Source organism: Balaenoptera borealis (assembly GCF_965194805.1).
Source record: "Balaenoptera borealis genome assembly, chromosome: 9".
Lineage (NCBI taxonomy): Eukaryota > Metazoa > Chordata > Mammalia > Artiodactyla > Balaenopteridae > Balaenoptera > Balaenoptera borealis.
The window spans coordinates 48,700,449-48,724,310 of NC_138873.1; the positions used below are offsets into that span (position 1 = coordinate 48,700,449).

Genomic DNA, 23,862 nt, shown 5'->3' on the forward strand with positions numbered 1-23,862 from the left:
ATTTTCCTTGGTTGCAGTGATGACTGTCAACAGCAACAACAGCTGCTTGAAGGCCGGATAAGCATATAATGAAAGTGAAAGGACAAGGTTAGGCCACCCTGGCCATGATGCAGCTGTTTCTTCTAAGCCTTCATTAGTTCACCTGGAGGAAGAAATAATGCTGTTCGCTGCACCTCCCTAGTTCCTTCTTCAGCCACAGATAAATCAGGGACAACTTCTGATTTTCCCTTGCTACCCTGTTCTTTTAATAGCTACAAAGGGGTAGGGAAGCTTCTTAAGTAAATATGGCACATGATTTCCAATACCTGAATGTATGCAAGGGCAGAATATATAGAATACTATTGAGTTACCAATGTGGGAGGATCTCTCTCTCTCTCTCTCTCTTCTCTCTCTCTCTCTCTCTCTCTCTGCCCCCAGGGGTTATTTAAAGGGCGTTTCTCAACACGGACACGTTACAGGGGCAGGAGGTAACATGGAGGATAAAAGTTCCTGAACATCTACTGTGTTCCCAGTGTGGCTTCACATACTACATCTCCTCACAGCCATCCTGCATGGTCGATATTATCATCCCCAATCTCTAGATGGGGAACTGAGGTGAGACCAAGGCTCGGAGAGGATAAGTGGCCTGTCCAAGGACGCCTGACTATTAAGTGGCAGAGCAAGACACGGAGCGTTTATCAGGAACATGTCAACCACTTTTGTTTTCTCTTTCCTTTTTGCCCCATAAGCACTTTCCTAAGCATTAGACCAATTTGTGTGTCTTGAGCCAACAGCTTCTGAATTAGAGAGTTAGTGCTCATGATGGATTTCTGCCACAGCTTAAAGCTTAAAACTGTTGGGATCTCAGCAGCTTCTCCTCTTCTCATCAGTGAGGTAAGGACCTGCACGCTAGGGATGGGCTGACATGACAGGAAGAGCAGCATCTGTGCCCCATCCATACTCCCCGTTAGTAACCAGATGTGATCTCTCCCTTCCCCAACAGCTATAGCTCCTCACTTTACTTCTTTGAGGGCACTTACACTGCTCTGCCTTGTTTGATGAAAATGTATGTATTCATCTCATTCTAAACCCCTTGGAGGCACAAGGTAGGATTCCAGGTAGGATTCTACAGGCAGGGTGCATCTAACCACCAGACAATGCTGGGGTGGGAAGAGATCACCCAGTCCAACTTCCTAATGTTATGAATGGGCCACTGAAGCCTAAGAAGGACACACAACTTGTCCAAGGTCACAGAATTGAGACCAGAACCCTGGTTTTCTTATCCTTAGTTCCTTAATATTTCATTATACCACATGACTTCCCTTGTCTTTGAGGAGAGGTATGATGCGTATTGAATGTGCTTTGTGAAAAACCATCTGGTAAAAGTCGTGCAGGTAACACAGGGGTCTGCAAAGACTGCATGTTGGGAAAAAATAGCAATAGTTCAGGAAATAAATAGCAAACACTTTAAGTAGGTTGGTGGCAGCAGAAATGGTTGGGGGGAAGGGCCAAATTCAAGAAATATCATGATAATGGACTTGCTAGGACTCATAACTGATTTGGGGGAATGAGTTTATGGGATTACAAAAAGAGCCAAAGCTGAAGCAAGAGCAAGTGTGGCGTAGTGGTTAACACAGGTCTGGTTTCAAATCCCAGTTTCCACGTGTTTGTTGTATGACCCTCCTCCCTTCATTCAGTGAATATATATTGAACACCAGTATGGGCCAGACATTGTTCTAGGCACTTGGGCTATATCAGAGAATAAAACTGACAAAGATTCCGGGTTCTAGCTATGTCTTAACCTTGCTAAGACTCAGTTTCCTCATGCATAAAATGGAAAGAATAACATCCATTCATACTGTTGTGAGGATTAAGTACTCAACAAATATTAGGGATCATTATGCCTAAGTTTTGAGTCTGGGTAGCTATGATAAAAGTGATGTTAACAGAAACTGTGAAGTTGGAAGGATAAGATGATCTTCAAGCAAGATTCAGTGTGGGTGTATTGAGTGATAGTCCTTTATCATCCCAAGTTTCTAATAACATATGTGACCCAGGATTGTTACAGAGTTTGGTCTTGGATTTGGGGAATGGTAGTCTGGATTTGCCTATGTGCCCTGATGTCCTTTAAACAAAGAGGTTGAGACTGTACCAAAAATCCCAGGTTCTTGAGTTTGAACTATGCTAGGTAGGAGGAAGAGGCCTCTGTAGAAAGACACTGTTGGATCTGGGCTCTGTCTTGATATGCAACAACCCTGGCAGAATTGGGAATAAGGTGGTGTATGGTTGGTCAGTGGGCAAAAATGAATACCTAACCATTCTCTGGAATGAACTATGAAACTCTACTGTTGGAACTTAAGACTGCACAATAAGGAAACTTCAAGTGCAGTTTGAGACTCCAGGCTGAGAAAAAACCAATGAATAGAAAACCAACACTGTTCGATGGCAGTACCTAAGTCATCAGAAGTGAGAGAGATTTTGGGGGTGCCTACCACCTCTGTATGGGCACAGATGGGAAAGCAACCTGAACAGCCAACAGGGTCTAAGAACATCCAGATTACCAAGTGCTCCATGTCTAGCCACTAGTGGTTCTCAAAAGTGTGGTTCCTAAAGCAGCAGTATCAGCATCAACTGGGAACTTGTCAGAAATGCAAATTCTTAGGTCCCATTCCAGACCGACTCCCAGAATCTCCAGGGGCACAGCCCAACAATCTGTGTTTTCACAAGCACCCAGATGATTCTCTGATGTTTATTAAAGTTTGAGAACTACTGAGATGCACTGTTGAACTAAGAAATATCTTCCTACCTAGAGGCCTCCAGCCTCTATTTCCCTCCTTCCAAAAAGTATCCCCTTGATTCCCTCTGTGTTTACATATTTTCAGGCTTTTAAAAATGGGACCATGAGGTGGAGAAATGATAAAATGAAGTTCCCATGGGTGCTTGAGTCAGTGCAGACTCCTTTCACTCAACTTTATCCTTTCACTTAAAATCTAACAAGAAGGTTGCACACAAATATTTATCCCTATAAAAATTTTCCACTTATTTTCATGTTCATTAGTAAGCTATCTTTCATTTTTCAGTGTTCTCTGCGGGACTGTGAACAGGATCTAACTGGGCTTTACACCCAATGTGAATTAAAGGAATTATGGATAATAAAAATTACAATAGCAGCTATGATTGAATACTTACTATGTTGTAAGCACTGTGCTTACACTACACGCTTTTTTTTTTTTTAATTAATTAATTAATTAATTAATTTATTTTTGGCTGTGTTGGGTCTTCGTTTCTGTGCGTGGGCTTTCTCTAGTTGTGGCAAGCAGGGGCCACTCTTCATCGCGGTGCGCGGGCCTCTCACTATCGCGGCCTCTCTTGTTGCGGAGCACAGGCTCCAGATGCGCAGGCTCAGTAGTTGTGGCTCACGGGCCTAGTTGCTCCGCGGCATGTGGGATCTTCCCAGACCAGGGCTCAAACCTGTGTCCCCTGCATTGGCAGGCAGATTCTCAACCACTGCGCCACCAGGGAAGCCCCACAACACATGCTTTTACACAAACACAACACTGTGCTTTTACATGACTTACTTAACTTAATCCTCTAATAACTCTAAACTCCTATTAACCCATTTTTACAGATGAGAACATTGAGGGTCACACAGGTTAAGTAAATTGGCCAAGGTCAAATATCATGAAAGGGCATATCTGTCATTTGAGCCCAAGCAATTTGACTCCAGCACCAAAGTTATGATCACTATGCCATTGGTCTGCAACATTAGAATCACCAGAGAGCATTCCAAAACTATCCTTGTCTGGGTCTCACCCCAGAGAGTCTGACTTAATTGGTCTGGGCTGGGGCCCAGGCAAGGATGCTTTTGGAAAGCATCCAGGTGATTCTACCACAGCCAGGTTGAAAACCCCAATATATAACATAGTCTCCATGCTTAAGTATAGTACCCAAGGTCAGCTGCTAGGAAGTGGTGGGGCTGTGTGCTGAATTTAAATCTGTGTGGGGGGCTTCCCTGGTGGCGCAGTGGTTGAGAATCTGCCTGCCAATGCAGGGGACACGGGTTCGAGCCCTGGTCTGGGAAGATCCCACATGCCGCGGAGTGACTAAGCCCGTGAGCCACAATTGCTGAGCCTGTGCGTCTGGAGCCTGTGCTCCACAACGGGAGAGGCCACGATAGTGAGAGGCCCGTGCACCGCGATGAAGAGTGGCCCCCACTTGCCGCAACTAGAGAAAGCCCTCACACAGAAACGAAGACCCAACACAGCCATAAATAAATAAATAAATAAAATTAAAAAAAAAAAAAACTGTGTGGGTTCAGAGTTTGGTTCAGTCATTACCATCACCTTGACCAGTACTCTACCATTTCCACCCCAATACCACCTTACAACTTTCACAGCATATTCCAAGACAGAGAAATAAAGGTTCTCCAGTTAGCATATCTTATGAAAGATGTTGCTTTCAGGAAATATTTTCGTGACTTCTCAAATAATCTAAAGCCTCTTATTCTCCTCCTCCTCTTCTTCTTCCTCTTCCCCTTCCTCGTCTTCTTTTTTAAAGGTTTGGCCTCTGGAGAATATTTCAAGTATAGTGGCAAAACATCTAACTTTCCTGTGAGCTTAAAAAAATGAAGTGGTTCTTCAGAGTAAACAAAAAAATCTTTTCATCTAAAATTTTACTTTAGACCAATTCAGTGCCCTGGGAATTAGTTCCAATGTTTGGCTCAGGTTTCTGGCACTGAGCACTGAGCTCTGGCCTCAAGCCTGCACAGGGTCACCTTACAGCTGCACCTCAGGGCTACTCGCCAAAAAGCTGGTCTCATGGCAGCACTACCCTATGGCTTAATACCAGAACACTGAGCCTTGATAGCGAACCTGGCTGAAAGCACTTCACATGACTGCAACTCTGTTTAGCAAACAACTTATGGAAGTCACCTGGTGAAGCATGGTACCACCCTCCCACATTTCTCGGAGAAAAGAGAAGTAATTTTCATTAGTTTCTCTAGGAGCAGAGAAGGGTGTTTATCAAAGTTGCATTTACAGCCAGAAACTTGTGGATTGATATAACCATCACATAAAAGGAGAAACATCTGTCACTTTCATTTGTAGCCGTGTTTGTAGCAGCTCTTTCAAAAAGGAAGACTAGAGACCAGCTAGTTTGGGCGCTGTATGGTTAGGCCATTCAAGATGGCTGTTTTCTTGCTCTCTATACATCCCCTGCTTGACCAGTGCCTGCGTCACTCACATGACTATCCAATCCTCTTAATTATAGGGCTTAATTTGTCCCTGGTAACTGGTGAGCCCACCTGACCAGGCTTCCCCCTGTAAATGGTAGCCTCCTTCTCCGCCGCCCCGGTAGTGAAGACTGCTGTCACGTCCTGCCCGTTGTCTGCCGCACATGGTGGGGTTTCCCTCCAGGATCCTTTGTGTAAGCTCCCCCTATCCAATAAACCATTGATGGCTCTGTTGCTATCTCCGGGCTCTTTCTTCAGTCTCTGAGGCTGGGCAACTACAGAGCTTGAAGGGTTGGGGGGGACAGCCCAACAGGGACAAAGAGATCAGTGTCTGAAACCTGGTTTTCCCACTAACCAGGGGGGTTTGGGCAAATAACTTAAACTCATTTTGCCTCAGTTTCCTCACATATAAAATAAACTTCGAGTTCGTTAAATGAACTCTAAATCTCAGTCCTAAAATTGTATTACATGTATAAATATTTATAGCTTTTCTAACTGGTGTAACCACTTGAAACTTATCTTCTTACTAGAGAAAAATCTGAATTTCTAAAAGTCTGTGGTTGACATTAAAGATGGAACTTAAGAACAAGGAATTGCAGAGTTTTAGCTGTAAGAAGCTAGATAGATAATATACCCCAACTTCCTCATCTTATCTTCTCCCTCTTAGTCTTTTCTTTCCTTTCTTCTTTTTTCAACAAATATTTTCTGAGTTCTGGTATACACCAGGCACTGAGCTAAGTGCTGGAGACCAAAACTGAGTTCTTAGCCTTAAAGAACTTCCAGTACAGTGGACACAGACAAGTGAACAGGTGATTAAAACACAATGGAGTGAGGCTACAATAGAGGTGAACATAGGGTGCAATGGAAGACAGAGGCCAGTCTCAGGGTGAGGTAAGGGTGGGAGTCAGGGAAGGGTTCCTGGAGAAATGACATCTAAACTGAGACCGGGAGAGGAGCCCCATTTCTAGGCAGAAAAGCAGCATATACCTTTGAACATCACAGAGGCAACTCTGGAAAGGTGGGGAATATTTCCCCAGGGCATGCAACTGGCCAGTGGCAGAACTGGTGGTACAACTAGAGCTCAAGGTGCTAACTCCAAAGTTACAGGCTTGGTTGAATGTCAGTGACATGAAGTAATAGTTTTTGTTTTTGTTTTTTCGGCACAGGTGAAACATCACAGTGCCTGCCTTTGTTGCCATCACCTTAATTAAGACTCAAGCTCTTCCCTGGGTTCTCTCGGTTTAGGATCTCCCCTCTCTGGCTCCAGTGTCTTCAGCAGTAACTCATCAACACAGTACAGTCACATCACAGGCCCATCACCTGAGAAGCACCACCACCAGTCTACTCCAGGAATGAAGATCTTTCAGCTGCAGAGCGTTGTGGATGGATAAAGTGCCTGGCTGACCGGTTTAGGAGACAATCCAGGTTAGTGACAGCTCAGTTACAGGGCAGTTATAAGGCATCATGGTTGTCTTCAAATATTTGAAGGGTTGAAGGAGGGATTAGATCTAGTCTCTGTGGGTTGAAGGGGAAGAAGAACCAAATGGATGTACATAGGTACAGATAAGTTTATCTTCCCTAAATAAGAACTTGAGGCTGGTTGCATTGGAAGTAATGAGTATCTTTACAACAGAAGTATTTAAAACCAGGGCAGAATGACCACCTGACTGGGATGTTTCCAAGGGGATTCATGCCTCTAAGATGTGATTTATAGAAGCCTAATCAAATCCTTCTGGCTCCAAGCTTCTGTGATTCTATATTTTCACACTTGGCCCAGGCCAACTGAGGTCTAACTGTTCTAGTTTCTTATCTACTCTTCACAAAGTATTGACTCTCAGTTCTAATTAATTAGCATTTGCAAGCACATTATTTTTACATTTCTAAGCAAAGATACTCTTATTGTTTTTTTGCGATATTTAAAAAGGCAATTTAGTGTTGGGTTTTCTTTTTCACGTATAGCATTGATATATTGATATTTACCTCTAGGTAGTGAAGCTGCTATACTTCTGTGAGAAAATGGGCAGTGGCACACGCACATGTGCACACATATCCACATATGTAGTCTGGTGTGTGTGTACTGCCTTATTTTAGGTATGCTTTGTCTGTGTACTTATATGCTGTTCATGCTAGGATCCATCCTCTTTCACACCCAAAGAAATTTTACAAATTCTTCCTTTCCTTTCTTTCACTTTTGTTTTTTATTGTGGACACTGTGCTGCTGTTCCCTGAGTCTAAAGATGCGGGGGGAGAGAAGGGAGAGTGCAGTCAGTGAAAATTGAAGGTATTCCTGGCAGTTCTTGCAGGTGCAATTTTGATTTTGTTAACCACAAATTATTTTCAGAGAGCAGTGGCAAAAGATGATTTATATTGTTTTTTAAGGCAGAATTCTCTGTTGCTGACATAGTAGAATAAGACTTATAATATGTTTTTACCTGATTTCTATGCTTGGTGCATGTCATGTGTTATAAATCAGATATATTAAATAATACTTTGTTTAAAATTAGTATTTGGGTAATATACTATGTGGGATCTAAAATATGTATGTTTCAAAACCACATAATAGCTTTTCAAAAGGAGAAAAATAATGCAAGCTTATTTTCTAAGTGTTCAAAATCAAACAACATTAAAAGGACCTGTCGAAATGAGCTGGCTCTTCCCTAAAAGCCATGGAACATAAATTACTTTAACATACTCTGCAAAGGAACTTGTCCTGCACTAGCTCCCATAAGCTGCCTTAGAGAGAGGTTTATGCTCAACTACACATTAGGAAATAAAAAGCGTTCCATAGCTGCTGGTTCGTAACAGCTTATTGTGCACTGAGAGGGATGCTGGGAGTGGCTCAGACAGTCCCCAAGCACTCAGTGCGAAGCTGTGGGTTAGGGCCTCTGGGAGAGCTGTTGACTGTGCACAGGATGAATAAATCATTTCTCTCAAGGTAATCTGTGGCGGGCTTCCCCTCAAAGAGTCGTAATCATCTGGCCTCTGCATGCAAATGTAAAAGTAGAGCATTCTGTTGTACTGAAATGGCAGCACATGGAAAAGAGCACCACCAAAAATGACAGACAGAACTTGCAGGGGCAGCAGCAAGCAGGTCTATATTGGCTGATAGACTTTTTCCCCCTTCCAGCTGTTGTTCATAAGATAAAAATGTTTTCACTATTGATTTTTTGTTTGTTTGTTTACTGTAAAGAATGGTAAAAGCGGGGGGACACCAGGCAGAATCCCCTAAAATCACTGCAGGGACAGAGCCAGGACCTGAGGAGGGCAGGTGATTTTAAAAAGAAAGAAAAGGACAACTGGGAGCAGAGGATGGGACAAAGTCTGCAAAGCCAGAGAGCAGATGACAGAAGATTCTACAGCTGCTCACTGCAGCTGCTCTAATAGTCTCCTCTGCTTCAGAGCAGAGACAAATGTGTTTAGAAATGAAAGGCAAGAGGCAATGGGAAAAATGTACCTTCCATTTCTAACCAACTGGAATATAATCTTCACAAAGCTCATCTTGTTCTCATGAGGTGGTTATTTTTAGGATTCAAATATAGGCAGAATACTAACCAGCAAACCCTATGTGCTTCTTAGCTGGAAGCACAACTGGGTACACCCAAATTACTGAGAGCACATTGCAATTTCTAAGGACAAACTTGTAGTTGGAGACTTGAACATTAGAAATGGTAGCAATTTAGTAATATGATAGTTTATGGCCTTACCCAACTGTTTCTGAACTCATAAAATGCTTTGTCACATGTAACCTTAATTTTTATATGCTTTAGGCCACATAATGGCTTTAAGCCATTATTTCTTCTTTTAAACGCAGTACGAATAAAGATAGTTGATCCCTCTACTCTGACATGATTTCCAAGAACTCTGGACCCTATTGAGCTGTGTGCTATCCCGAGGAGTGGCTCTGGTTGACTTGAAATCCTAGCCTGAGGAGATAAATACATGATTGGGGAGGGGGGGAGGGGCAGGCCAACTCTACCCACCCCCATATTTCCTTCAGGATCCATAGGCCTCCTAAATGGTAAGGTTTTCGCCTCCTTGATAGCAGAGAGCATTTATGATTAGAAAAAGATGTTCTTCAAAAATGTCAGCAACTGAGAGAAGTCACAAAAGAGGAGGAAGAGAATGAACAGTAACTGCATAGTTACTGGACTGTTTTACAGATTTAAAAAATATAACAGGCTCAGAAACTTTAGTAACTTGTCTAACGTCACACAGGAGGGTCAGAAGTCAAACGTCTGTGAGACTGTAAAACTTTCTACTACAAGACAGCATGGCGGGGCGGTGAGCAGGTGGGGCGTCTCAGAACTCCCTAGAGCTCTCCCTCCTGAAGGGTTATAAAATGCAGACAGAGAATGTGTATTTCATTGATTCAAAAAAGTTGGAGTCATTTCTGAGGCTGTATGCCTTCGCGGGGCAGTGGCACCCTCCTCCCAACTCCAGCAGGGCACTTAGAAACCACGTGAGTTTGCTCCAAGGCCTCCTGCCAGGCCTGAGTCTATGCAGGCCTACGGCTAACAGGTGCATGATCCCCCAGCTCAATTAGGCATGACAGAAATCTGAAGGGCCAGCGGTCCACAGTGTATGTTGTAGTCTGAGCAGCCTTAAGGATAACAAACATGCCACTGAATGCAAAGCACTTAGTTCTTTTTTTATTATTTTTATTGGAATATAGTTGATTTACAATGTTGTTAGTTTCTGTGGTACAGCAAAGTGAATCATATACATATGACATATACATATACATATGTCCACTCCTTTTTAGATCCTTTTCCATGTAGGTCATTATAGAGTATTGAGTAGAGTTCCCTGTGCTGTACAGTAGGTTCTTACTAGTTATCCTTTTATATACAGTAGTGACAAAGCACTTAGTTCTATTGAGACATGTTCTTACCAACATGTTTAGAGAATTGAGATGATTGCAATGAGCAATTCAACTAACAGAATTATTCTGACCTCCAGCTTGAGCCATATTCATCATCTGACCCCACTCTGTCTAATCCTAAAGTACCTCCCATGACTCCCCCAAATCTGTCCGTTCCAGAGACAAAGTCTCTTTGTTGTTCCTGCATGGCTCCCTCACTCCTGCCTTCGTGCCCCAGCTGCTACTGAATCCTCTAACATGCCTTCACTTCCCTCCACCCAAGCAAATCCTACACCGTCTTTCAAGGCCCATCTCAACACCCAACTTTTCTCCAGTGAGTGTGCCTTTAACTCCAGTCAGCTTGCCTTTAACTCCAGTCAGCAATGGTCTCTAAAATCCTGAACAGCAGTAACAAGTATCTCCACTCTTCATTTTCATATTATGTTCAACTTAGAACTTGACTGTGAGTGCTCTGTAAACTCTCGTTATCCCATCTTTGTAAATACCCACCGTCATCAAATTGTAAGCATCTTGAAGGCAGAGGCTCTGTTGACAAACTAAAATGACTGGCAAAGAGTACCACAGCAGTGATTTTATTCCTAACCCCAAATCTATTCTTGTGTTCACTTTGGATTTAAACCAGATGTGAGCTGATGAACGCTGTCCTTTGAGACTCAACTAAATTGGCTCAAGTCCTGTTCCTTTGTGCAGTGGGAACCCTACATTCCTTCCTAACTGTTTGGGGGATTCTGGAAGGGGGTGGGGGTAGTTTACAATTTCTCTTTCTAGTCACATCTGGCTCCAAGTTCTTGCTTCTGTAGGCCTGCAGACTTCAGTAGCTGGAAGGAGCGTATTGCTATCCCCGAGACCACCATCTCCAGACATGGAACTCAGCTCCTTTTCTTGTTTCAGTAAGTGGGCTGAAGCAGGAATGATGCCCACTTAACGAGAAAAATCAGAAGTGAGGCATATGTGTCCTCGGTCTTCAAATATTAATGCTTCATTGTGGGTACTATTTGCCTTTGAAGATTTAGAAGAGAAATGCTTTGTATTAATTCTTCATTACATAGAATAGAATGCTAGAAATTTACTTAGAATTTTTCTTTGCCATTTTCTAAGTGACTCTGATTTATTACTTCAGCCATAACCAAGGAATAAACGAAAGCTGCTTCATTATTTTTCATGTAGGACAGCATAGTAATTGCTAATTAAACATATACAGACTTCTGAAGTTTAATCATAATTTTACTTCAAATAGATATTACTGTGTTTTCTGTTTCTTTGGCCCAAATGGGATGCTTCTTGCTGAGAGGGGCAGTATAATGTAGTGGATGAATACAGACTCTAGCGTCAGACTGTGTGGATTCAAATCCTATCCTATTCCTTACTAGCTACGTGACTTGATAAACTACTTAACCTCTCAGTAACAAATGGGGCTAAGAATAGTACCTAGCTCATATGGATTAAATAAATATGTGTAAAGTGTTTTGAACAGTGTGTGACACATAGAGAACACTCTGGGGGGTTTAGTTGTTTTCTTTATTCGGCATCACATGGTTTATGCTATATATGCATTGTTATGGGCTGAATTGTGTCCCTTCAAATTCATATATTGAAGCCCTAACCCCAAAAACCTCTGAATGTGACTGTCTCTATTAGAGGCAGGGCCTTTAAAGCAGTAATTAAGTTAAAATGGGGTCATTAATCCAAAATGACTAGTGTCCTCATAAGAAGAGGAGATTAGGACACAGACAAATAGACAGAGGGATAATCATGTGAGGACACAGAGAAGGCAGCCATCTGCAACCCAAGGAGAGAGGCCTGAGAAGAAACCAAACCTACCGCACCTTGACCTTTGACTTCTAGCCTCCAGAAATGTGAGAAAAAAATCTTCTGTTGTTTAAGCCACCCAGTCTGTGGTATTTTGTATGGCAGCCTTAACTAATACATGTATCAAAATTAAATTTGGTAAAAAAAAAAAAAAAAAAAATTATATCTGGTGAGAAACTAATGGTTTGTCATTACATTTCTCGCAGCATTTAATTGGTAGGATATCTTTAAGTTTTGATTTTTTGTGAGTCTGAAATCATAGTGGTTAAGAGTGCTGAGCTCTAGTCTTGGTTCTGTCACTTTCTAGCCATGTACCTTTAGGCAAGCAAAGCCTAAAGACATATATAAGGACTGTTTAAGCCCCGCTACTTCATAGGTATGTCAAGACTAAATGAGATAATACGTAACACAATGCCAGGCACACAATAATATTAAGTTAATGAAATTCTGTCTGTCTAAATGTCTTCTGATGGTGGTGCAGAGGGGAAAGGGGAAGGCATTTTCTCAGTGCCTGACATTTTCTGCTTTTTTAAAAAACTAGGTAAGAAAGCCGAGGTCCATAGAAATGAAGTGATTTCTCCAAGGTTTTAGAAGGTGCGGTGGAGCTGGGATTCACAGGGAGGGGGGTCTGACTCCAAGATATACTCTCTTTCCACTATACCACATTACCTTTCCCATTAATTTTCTTAGGTTCTAGTATGCTGTTCCCAGTACCTACCTAAATGCATATATATATACATTTGATGCATGGGGCCAAAGCACTAGGAAATTAAATATCATTTTCAAAGGGTCTTTTCATATATGAAAGAAAAGCAAAAAAAGAAAAAATAAAATAAAATCCAACCTTTAGGTAGAAGTAATTCTAGCTTTGGTAACTCTACTGTCCTGCAATGGAGATGTAAGTGATTTATATTCTCATGTTGTGGTGTCCTGATTTGAACCAACAGACTCTGATTTCTAAGGGATTATAACTTGTGCTGCTATTGGACCAACCCCAATGTCTAATTTTAGCACAAAACTTGGTCTGGCAATATTTAGTCCCAGTTAAATAAGTGTGTTCTCAATTGCTAATGGCTCTCTTATTTCATTTTGTAACTTTTCCGTACACACCCCCAACCCGGGTCAGGAGTCACAGACCAGCTACCTATGGAGTTATTTTAAGATACCCAACAAGGCGTTTTCCAACTAGTTTCTTTAACAAAACAATAAGGTAATCATTTCTTGAATCATTTGGTTTTTACTAAATTACTTCCCAGAAAATATTTAATTCCATCACGTGAGCAGTTAACTCACATATTTATTTTATTTTTGTTAAAAATAGACTAGCTCTTAAAGATACCAACTTTTAAATGTCTCAGTGTGAATGGCCACGTACACATTTCTACCACTTCAGTTAAAAACAGAAGTCCAAAGCTGGGTGATGGGACTGTTTTTCTAAGTAGAGCTAAGATGTTTACATGAACTACTTTGTTCTAGAAAGTATTTTTGCTACTTCACTAGTTTTGTATTATGATAGAAGCTTGGTTTACATGATATTTAGATACTTGGGTTTGAAATGTGAAAACCCCTACGTTCAAAAACTCTTTAACCCAGTAGAAATAGTTTGAATGCTTACTGTAGATCACAGTGCAAATCTGCAAGACAAATAACTGGATTGTTACTGTCAACAGAATGCAACAGCAAAAGGCTGAAAACTTTTTAAAAATCTTCACATCTAAGAGAATATAGACAGCATAATTTGAGGCAAACAAGGAAGCAGAAAGGCTTATCCTGCTCCTTTTGCCCAATTTCAAGGGTAGTAGCTATGTGGGAGGGCTCCATAGTTATGTCAAAGGGTCTGAAAATCCACATATTCTCCAAAAACAGTTTGAGGGTTGCATAAGAAAGAGGTTGGAAACCACTGCCCCAAGCCTCCCTTTGACTTTCTTCCTTCTGCGTCTTCAGGAAGGGATGAGTAAGAAAAGGAGAGTAGCTGTAAGTGGAAGTGGAGATGATGGCAAAGCAGTATTTGGTGCCATTTTCATCAACCAAGTTGATGAAAGTTGTGCAATGGAGCACAGTTAGGATGCTATTTCTCCTTTGTTCTATGCTAGCTCAAGTACTGAGTTACAATGCCCTCAAACAGAGAATTCAGCCACTGCATGGACAGAGACTGTTCACCTGAATTTCTGTAATTTGAAGTCCCTCAAAATGACTGGAAGGGCTTGGAGGGTTTCTAAACAAAGCAGGCTATTAAATTGCATTATTTCCTAAACTAAGTCAATATCAAATTGAAAAAGAATCGGTAGAATTTCCAGTCAGGTGGCACAGTGAATTCATGCTTCAATTCATCCTGTATGCTCTAAACACATGGTAAGGCAGATAAAGTAGAAAAAGAGAAAACCAAAAGGTCATTGCTGGGCTCAAAAAAACAAGATAAACATCTTTGTGCACTAGAAACACAACAGAAATGCAAAGCAGTGAGCTGGGCTAAAGCTGCAGCCTATCAGGCAGGGCCTGGGTCTTGAAACAGCTAGTGGCAACTGGAAATTTAGCTCTGGTGGAATACCAAGGCTAAAATGCTCTAGTCAAGATGGAGACCAAAGCCAGCATTGTTCTGAAAGCCAGGAACTGGTGCAGACCCACCATCCTGGTTTCCCTAGGACACTCTCTGCTTTACCAGTGAAACTCCTGAGTTTCTGGAAACCCCTTAGTTCCAGGTAACCAGAGATGATTGGTCACCTGACTTTTCCCAGCCTCATAAAAGGAGGCTGGACAAAACTACTGCCAATATACTTCCTGGAGCTGTGGGTTTATCAGAAGCAGTGGACCCAGGAAAGGAAAAGGACAAAAAACATCATTACAGCAAGTGAACTAAGATACCAGCTGGCTCAGTTACTAGATTAGACATATTCCTAATATCGATAAGGAGCAGGAGTCCTCTAAAGCCATTTTAAGATCTTGTTTCTGGACTGGAGCCTGGAATGGGGATAAGGGCAGATCAAAATATTCATTAAATTGGAGATGGGGTAAGAAAGAATAACAGAAATAACTCCCACTCAGTGATTGTGCAAATCAAAATTCCAAAACACAAAGAAGTTAATGCTAAAAAGACAGTTGTGCAATGATAGAGTAAGCAGTACCAGACTAGATCTCCTGCTATAAAAAGTTATAAAAATAAAACAATATATAAAACAATCATTTTCAGAAGTTGAACAACGGTTTGTATGGGACTTTGTTTCCTGGGAAAAGAAAACAAATGAGTTGAGTTCCACAAATGCCCCAGCTTTCTGCCTGGAGGCTCTCTGTGAATTCACAAAGAAGGAAAACTTAAGCAGAGGTTGGTGGTTTTGCTGAGTTTAAGAGATTGGAGCTCAGGAAGTAACTGCAGTTTGAGGAACAGAGTAGCAGAGAGGAGAAAGATGTGCAGAGACAGAGTTCCAGAAATCTGCGCAAGGGTCATCTTGAGTGTTTGTTTGAATATTAAGATGCACAAGCATAAGATAGGACCCCATAAGGCCAGGCAAAACTACTGGGAGAAGAACAACTCTCAGAGAAAGAACTACTGGGGATCTGAGACTTAAGCAACACTTTAACAGAGATGGGAAGCATTTGAGTTCAACCGGTAGAGAGACCTCTTGAACATGTGGGTGCTAAGAGACAATCTTCCATGGCATTTTTCCATGTCTTGTGACAATTTTGTCCCAGATTACCTTTCCAAGGATATTTGTATATCCAATAGCCTTTCGATGCTATAGTGTCACCCTCCAGGACAAAGGGCAAATTTGTTTCCTGACCAGGGTAATAAAGAGAATGGCTCCTTCCAGGGCAAAGTTTGGACAGGTTTGCTAGCAGCTATCTTATGAGAGGTTTCCTAAGCTCAGGGTTCCTCAGCTGTGATACAGAGCCACTGTGTGTGTAACATCCACTTGGATCCACTCTGCAATGCCCCCATGATGTACAGGGACCAAAGGAAACCAAGGAGAATATGAAGCTCAGGATGCCTGTTGTGCTGTAATAAAATCCTTTGTCTCTGACCTAGGAGTCTCCTGTTTTCTGCCGGCATCTAGGCTACTGTTGTAGGCTTGCAAGTAGGGTAAAATCTCAGACACTGAATAGTCCCTGACTGACAGCATTTAATAGAGACTTCAGAAAGGCCATACTATAAACGTACAGCTAAAGTAGCCCTAAAGCGTTCTTTAAAACAGGCGTTGGCAAATCCAGCCTACAGAACAAATCCAACTGGTTTCGAATGCCTTTTGAGACAAGAATGTTTTTTACGTATTTAAAGTGTTGTTTAAAAAAAAAAGAAGATGCAAAAGAGACTATATATAGCCTGTAGAGCCTAAAATACTTACTACCTGGCCCTTTAAAGAAAAATTTTGACTCCTTCTGCTTTAAAACCATCTTAACAAAGCTTTAAAACAAGACTTGAAAGGACCAAGCTGATCTGGAAGTAAATTAACTGCCTGCTGGAACAAAATACTCTCAGAAGGAAGACAAGAAAGTCTAGAAGCTCAACAGTATGGTGAGTACAATGTCCAGCAGCAAAGAAAATTAGTAGATGCATAGAGAAGCAAGGAAATGTAACTCATAACTAGGATAAACTCAGTCTATTACAATTAATAGAAAAGGACTTTAAAATATCTCTTATAAATATGTTCAATGATGTAATAGAAAACATGAAATAATTTGGAAACAAGTAAAGTATCTAAATAGAGACATTAAGAAGTTTTAAAAATCATATATAACTTCTAGAGCTGAAAATACATTATTTGAAATAAAAAATTTAAAATTTCTTTGGAAGGGCATTACAGCAGCAGATTATACACTGTGGAAGATCAGTGAACCTGAAAAATGGACAATGGGACTTATACAACCTGAAGCACTGGGGAGAAATAAAAGAAGGACAGAGCCCTAGTGAAGTGTGGAACAACATCAAGGAGTATAATTCAGAAGTAGAAGAAAGAGTGTGGCAAGAAAAAAATATTTGAAGAAATGATGATTGAAATGTTCCCACAGTAGATGAGAACCATTAACTCATAGATTGAAGAAATTCAATAAACCCCGAGAGGGATAAACACAAGATCATCACACCAAGGAACATCATAATTAAGTTGCCATAAACCAATGATAAAGAGAAAATCTTAAAAGCAGCCAGAGGAAAAAAAGATATATTACATAGAGGGGAACAGAAATAAGAATGATTACCGATTTTTCATCAGAAACAAAGCAAGCCAGAAGACAAGTGTTGAAAGCAAACAAACGTGCAAATAAATAAACATCATCAACTTAGAATTCTTTATACAGAAAATGTAACCTTGAAAATGAAAACAAAAGAAAGACCCTTTCTGGACGTGTTCGCAAGTGGGAAAGTCTCCCTGCTGGGTTATAGTCTGCTTCTGAGTGGACTTGACTGCTCTGTGGGACCCAAGTGAACCTGTAGGTTTGTTTCTGCTTTTGTTTTTTTTAAGCTGTGCCGCACAGTTTGTGGGATCTTAGTTCCTCAACCAGGGATTGAACCCTGGCCCTTGGCAGTGAGAGTGATGAGTCCTAACCACTGGACCGCCAGGGAATTCCAGAACCTGTAGGTTTGACTCCAGAGCAGGGTTGAATATAAATGTTGCCAGCACCTCATGGCTGCTCTTTACTGGTACTGGCCACTTGCCAGATTCTGCTCTCTCAGATCACAGTCTCCCGAAAAGGAGAGTCATCTGGGACCTACCAGGCTGCACTGAATTGATCTGGTTGTGCCTTCCACACACACACAGGCATAATGACTGATTGCTTAGAATGAGTTCCTCTAGGATTACCATTCTGGTTGTGCCTTACACACACACACACACACACACACACACACACACACACACACACATGCATAATGATTGATTGCTTAGAATGAGTTGCTCTAGGATTACCATTTTTTCTCCAAATTAGTTTTTTCTTTAAATTTAACCTTCAGTTTTGAGTCACTTAGTTGGCTGCTGCATCAAGTGATTCTTTGGTTTTATAGGTTGCCTCCTATATAGTGATGCCAGATGGGATCAGCACAGCCCCAGGTGCTAGTTGCTAATGCCTATAAAATACCACCACCAGCGCCACGCCTCCCCCCCCCCCCCCCACAAAAGGAGAATCATTTAAGAGTTCTTTGGACTTCATCTTCAAAAGTAGCCAAAGAATTCAAGTGACAGGCTATCCCAGAAAATCTTTTGCAGTTAGTGAAATTAGGGTATAACTAAGAACATTCAGAATACTACACACACAGTTTAGGTGATCTTGGTATAGTGGTGGGACAGCAGTGATTATAAAATGAAAGTAATTAACATGTACATACTCTGTTGGGGGAGACTAAAGGAAAAGAGGTGTTCAGCCTAGAAAAACATTTCTCAGTGGATTTCCTATGAAGTCAGTGTGTCTTGGGTTTAACTTTGAAACAAATTAAAGAATTTAAAAACTGAAAAAAAAAAAAAGACCCTTTCTGACAAACAAAAGTGAGAGAATTTGTCAACAACAGACCTGGACTACAAAAAATTGTAAAGAAAATTCTTCAGGCTGAAGAAAATAATACCAGATGGAAAACTGAATACACACAAAGGAATGAACACTGGAAATGGTATACATATGGATAAATATAAAATAAATTTTAGGGAATTCCCTGGTGGTCCAGTGGTTAGGACTCTGTGCTTTCACTGCTGGGGCCTGGGTTCAATCCCTGGTCAGGGAACTAAGAGCCTACAAGGTGTGTGGTGCAGCCAAAAAATAAAATAAATTTTTAAAAGATTATTAACTATTTAAAACAAAAATAATCACAATGTACTGTGGGTGTATAAAACATATGCAGAAGTAAAATGACAACAAAAACACAGAGGATTGGAAGGGAGAAATGGAAGTATACTATTGTAAGGTGAATAGTATTGATATAATATTATTTGAAGGTAGACTCTGGTAAGTTAAAGATATGTGTTTTACCCTAAAGTAACCCTTAAAAAGCTAAAACAGAGGCATAACTAATAAACAATAGAGAAGATAGAATGATTTAAAAATACTCAAATATCCCAAAAGAAGGCAGGAAAAGAAGAAAAAAGAACTTAAAACAGATGGGATAAATAGAAAACAAAGAGCAAGAGAGCGGACTTAAATCAACCATTATCAATAATTATAGTAGCTGTAAATGGACTAAGCACATCAATTAAAAGGCAGAGAAATCTCACTGGAAAATAAAGCAAGACCTAACTGTATACTGTCTATGAGAAATACATTTTAAACATAGAGATAGATTAAAAGCAAAAGGATTGAAAAATATAGACAATATAAACACTAATTATAAGAAAACTGAAATGGCTATATTAATATTAAAGTATACTTTAGGTCAAAGAACATTACCAAAAATAAAGAGGGATGTTTCATAATAATAAAAGAGTCAATCATTAGAAAGATATATAACAATTCTAAATATGCATTCACTTAATAACAGAGCTTCAAAATACAAGAAGTAAAAACTAATAAAACCAAAGGGAGATACAGACAAATTCACACTAACAGAGATTTCTACTCCTGTTTGACTGATAAAATAATTGATAGAACAAATAGACAGAAAATCTGCAAAGATAAACATGACTTTTATAACACAATCAACGAACTTAGTCTAATTAACATATATAGAACGCCTTATCTGAAAACTTCAGGATACGCATTTCTTTTCAAGTGCACACAGAACATTCACCAAGAAAGATTATTTGCTGGGCTGTAGAGCAAGTCTCAAAAAAATTAAAATGAAATTATAAAAATACAGTTTCTGACCATAAAATAGAATTAAATTAGAAGTCAATATAAACATGTGCAAAATCCCCAAATATCTAGAAGTTAACATATTTTTGAATAGCCCATAGGTCAAAGAAGAAATTACAAGGGAAATTACAAGAAAGTATTTTGAACTGAATAATAATGAAAATACAACATATCAAAATTTGTACAATGCACATAAAGCAGTGCTTAGAGGGAAATTTATAGCAGATCATCTTTGATTAGGGACCATAAAAAAATAAGTATAAATACTTGAATGTCTGAATTGAATTAAAAAAAAAATTAAATAGCAAGCTATTGAAAGATATGAGAGTTCAAAAGGAATTGATACATACCTTTTTTTTCCACAGTATATTTCTCTTAAAGTATACGAGAGTCCCACAATACCTCTAAATGAAAAGAAATGCCTATAGAGACCCAACTGAAGCTAAAAGTATGTTTAAATTATGTCTGTAAAATAGAATTGGCGAAATAAATTTAAAAATTTAGTCAGCATGACTAATACTCCCACGTCATTTTCCAGTTACATTCTCATAAAGACAGAGTCATACTTTCAACAAATATTTACTGAGCATTTACTATGTTTCAGGAATATACCAGGAATATGGGAGGGAAGTAAAAAAAGTCTCATCCACTTATGGATTTTGCTTGGGATGGGGGCAGACAGACTATAAACAGCAATTAATAAGTGAAAATACATAGTATTTCACCACATGGAATAAGTGAAAAATAGAGCAAGGAAGGCGGGGTGGGGCGGGGCAGCTGTAATTTTAAAGAGTGGACAGGAAAGGCTTTATTGAGAAGGTGATGTTTGAGGAAAGATCAAAAGAAAGTAAGGGAACGGACCATGTAACAATCTGGTACAAGTGGTATGAGTGTGCCTGGTGTTGGAGGTAAGATGAAGAGGTCCCTGCGGCTGGTGCAGGAAGAGCCCAGGGAGAAAAGCAGAAGATTGAGTTAGAGGGTAAGGGGAGGCCGAGGGCAGGGAAGACCAAATAGGGCCTTGAAAGCCTTGGTAGGGACTTTAGCTTTTACCCTCAGTGAGATGTGAAGCCTCTGGAGGGTTTTGCGCAAAGGAGCAGTAAAATTTTGGATTTTCACAGAAGCATTCTGGCTGTTGAGGTGAGTACAGATTGAAGGGGAGCAAGGGCTGAAAGAAGGAGACCACTTAGGAGGCTACTGCAAGAATCCAGGAAGAGCGCTGAGAGCTGCTTCCACCAAAGTGGTAGCAGTTTATGCGAATGCGAATAAGCCAGTAGAGAAGGTGGGAATGATGATGCAGGAGAGAGGGAAAGGTTGCTGATTCACTGTCTTTGAGTAGGGGGGAAGGGATAGGATCTAGTGCACAAGCCGCAGAGATACAGAGCTTGGTATGTTTCATTCCAAGGAAGGAAGGCAGAGAATATGCACAGATACTGGCAGGTGACTGTGCTGGTGGCCGGGGGATCTCTGGATATTCTTCTCTGATTACTCCTATTTCTCAGTGAAATAGGACACAAGGGCTGAAAAAGAAAGAGGGAAGGAGGTATTGGTGGCTTGAGGAGGAGAAGGTATGAAACAGTGGATTAGGAGAGTAAGAGAATGAATAGTTTGGATTTGCCGTGGTTGGTGTTCACAACCCAAGATACATTTGAAACAGTTCTCTAAACATTTTGCTCCTGAATCTATGTACATGAAGAAAGCATAATTTTGAAGCCAAGTAATTACCAATGTCTATCTATCTTTATTATCCATATTCTATTCTGGAGAGAGAAAGAAAATTCTGCCTGCTAGTAAGGGTAGATGTGCCTAGGAAATGTATAGCTCAATGTGAATGAAATGTTGGCAGATTTGTAGCTTTCTTATGTTTTCACAGAAACTAGATTGAGGTTCTCTGTTTTGAATTCCTTCTTTATTACAAGACTACCTTCAAAAGAGATTCAGCACATTATAAATTTAAATGCAGTTATTATTATGTGTATTTCCCATTTACCTGTACTCTAAAATTATAGCTGAAGTAAAAACTTAAAGGAAGAAATTAATGTCATAGAGGGAAAAAATACTTATTTAAGAGGCTGTAATGTTAGAATTTTTTCCAAAAAGACCATGAATTTTCTAATGACCAACTGACATGGAAAGCTTAGAAAAGATAAGTGAGTGTTTTTTCATAGCCTGAAGATACCAGCTAATAAAATCATCTGAAATAAATAAGGGTGAAAGTTGTGTCATAAACATGCCAAAATTATAAATTTATAAAACCTCTGATGACGTGGCAAGGAGACTAATTATCATTTTATATTTCTTCTATTGACGCAACTCAGGAAAATAGCAAAGCAAGCTTGGTATTATACAAGACATGAGCAGTGTGTTGGTTCTTCTAAAACATCTTCTCCTAAAACTCTGTATTTGAGAAAAAAAGAATTCATACCTAAATTACCACATTATTGGACTACACTTACATGTATATATTTTTCCAGAATCTAAACCTTTTGTAAATGTCTCATCATCCCAAATGCCCCTAATTCGGGATCTCTACGTGTCGATATTCCAAGATGGGTACCTCCTGCACCCCCAGCATGTTGATCCAAAGAACAGGTGTCTTTACAACAGATACATTTTTTAATTTTTAAAGATTTATTTATTGATTGATTGCTGTGTTGGGTCTTCGTTTCTGTGCTAGGGCTTCCTCTAGGTGCGGCAAGCGGGGGCCACTCTTCATCGCGGTGCGCGGGCCCCTCACTATTGTGGCCTCTCTTGTTGCGGAGCACAGGCTCCAGACGCGCAGGCTCAGTAGTTGTGCCTCACGGGCCTAGTTGCTCCGCGGCATGTGGGATCTTCCCAGACCAGGGCTCGAAGCCGTGTCCCCTGCATTGGCAGGCAGATTCTCAACCACTGCACCACCAGGGAAGCCCCAACAGATACATTTTTAAATGATGTCGTAATGGGTTTTCCTTTTGTATGTGGGGGGATGGCAGATTATTATTTAAGAAGATTAGGCCACTTCCTATAATAATTGCTGCTCATGTTTGGGAATAAGATTTTTTAAAAATCATTAGGAATATTTAAAGCCAACTGAAGACTCAATACACTCTACCTTTTGGTGTGAATGAGGCAAAGTTAACCAAATTAACTTGCTGGTTCTTAAGCAAACATTCTGGGTTCTAAATATGCTGTTCCAATTACTCTTTCGTTTTTTAAATTTTTGGCTGCGTTGGGTCTTCGTTGCTGCGCGCCGGCTTTCTCTAGTTGCTGAGAGCGGGGGCTACTCTTCATTGCGGTGCGCAGGCTTCTCATTGCGGTGACTTCTCTTGCTGCGGAGCTCGGGCTCTAGGCACACAGGCTTCAGCAATTGTGGCATGCGGGCTGAGTAGTTGTGGCTCACAGGCTCTAGAGAGCAGGCTCAGTAGTTGTGGTGCACAGGCTTAGCTGCTCCCTGGCATGTGGGATCTTCCTGCACCAGGGCTCAAACCTGTGTCCCCTGCGTTGGCAGGTGGATTCTTAACCACTTCGCCACCAGGCGAAGTCTCTCCAATTACTCTCAAAGAAAGGGGAATGTAGTTACAATTCCTAGGCAGAACTATTTATTCTGCTTAGTTCAAGTTTTGGTTTTGAATGGCTTTAGGCAGTTTTTCACTCTTGGGTAAGGGCTGTCCAGCCATTCTCAGGTAGGTTTGACTTTTTCCAGATGGGCAGTTTTAAAAATATTGGTTGAAAATGAGTAATACAAATGTTCAGATTAGATCCAACCCATGATCACGAGGGCCTTTGGGTCTGTGGATGTACTGAGGGAAGCTTGTCCGCTGAAGCTGCTTCTCTATAGGTTAAGAATGCATACCAAAGCAACCTGATTTAAAGAAGCACTACATTATTAATGCTTGAAATATTATGGGGGGGAGGGACCCAGATATTAACGTAAAAAAATTGTAAAGGGCTATTCATATTTTCAGCCCATGTTACCACTTGAAGTAACAAGAATTTTTATAGCTCACTGAAATGCTTTATTATTTATCCTAAATTTGTCTTTTCATTCCTTCACAGAAAGGAAATGTAACAAATAAGAAAAAATTTCAGTCATAATGCCCCTGATATAAAATATTCCTCATAAATAAGTTTTAAAAAATAATTGCTGAACTGAGCATCTTCTTTTATTCATAGCTTTTAATCATCTCAGCAATTCTTGCCCCTCATTTGCACATATAAT

General features: G+C 40.4%; 1 protein-coding gene and 1 long non-coding RNA gene across 13 annotated transcripts in view; one reads left to right on the forward strand and one right to left on the reverse strand.

The window, feature by feature from the left end:
• Positions 1–23,862, forward strand: part of LOC309634619 — a 52,806-nt gene that overhangs the window by 14,471 nt on the left and 14,473 nt on the right. For all 3 annotated transcript variants that reach the window (XR_014248248.1, XR_014248249.1, XR_014248250.1), the window contains exon 2: positions 6,376–6,634. This is a non-coding gene — a long non-coding RNA (uncharacterized lncRNA). The remainder of the gene's footprint in view (positions 1–6,375; positions 6,635–23,862) is intronic.
• Positions 1–23,862, reverse strand: part of LOC309634604 (uncharacterized protein) — a 60,199-nt gene that overhangs the window by 12,564 nt on the left and 23,773 nt on the right. For 9 of the 10 annotated variants that reach the window (XR_014248223.1, XR_014248224.1, XR_014248225.1 and 6 more), the window contains one exon: positions 1–23,862. This exon is cut by the window's right edge and continues 5,917 nt beyond it. The exons of the other annotated variant lie outside the window; for it this stretch is intronic. The gene's annotated coding sequence lies outside the window, so the exon portion shown is untranslated. 10 annotated transcript variants of the gene reach the window in all.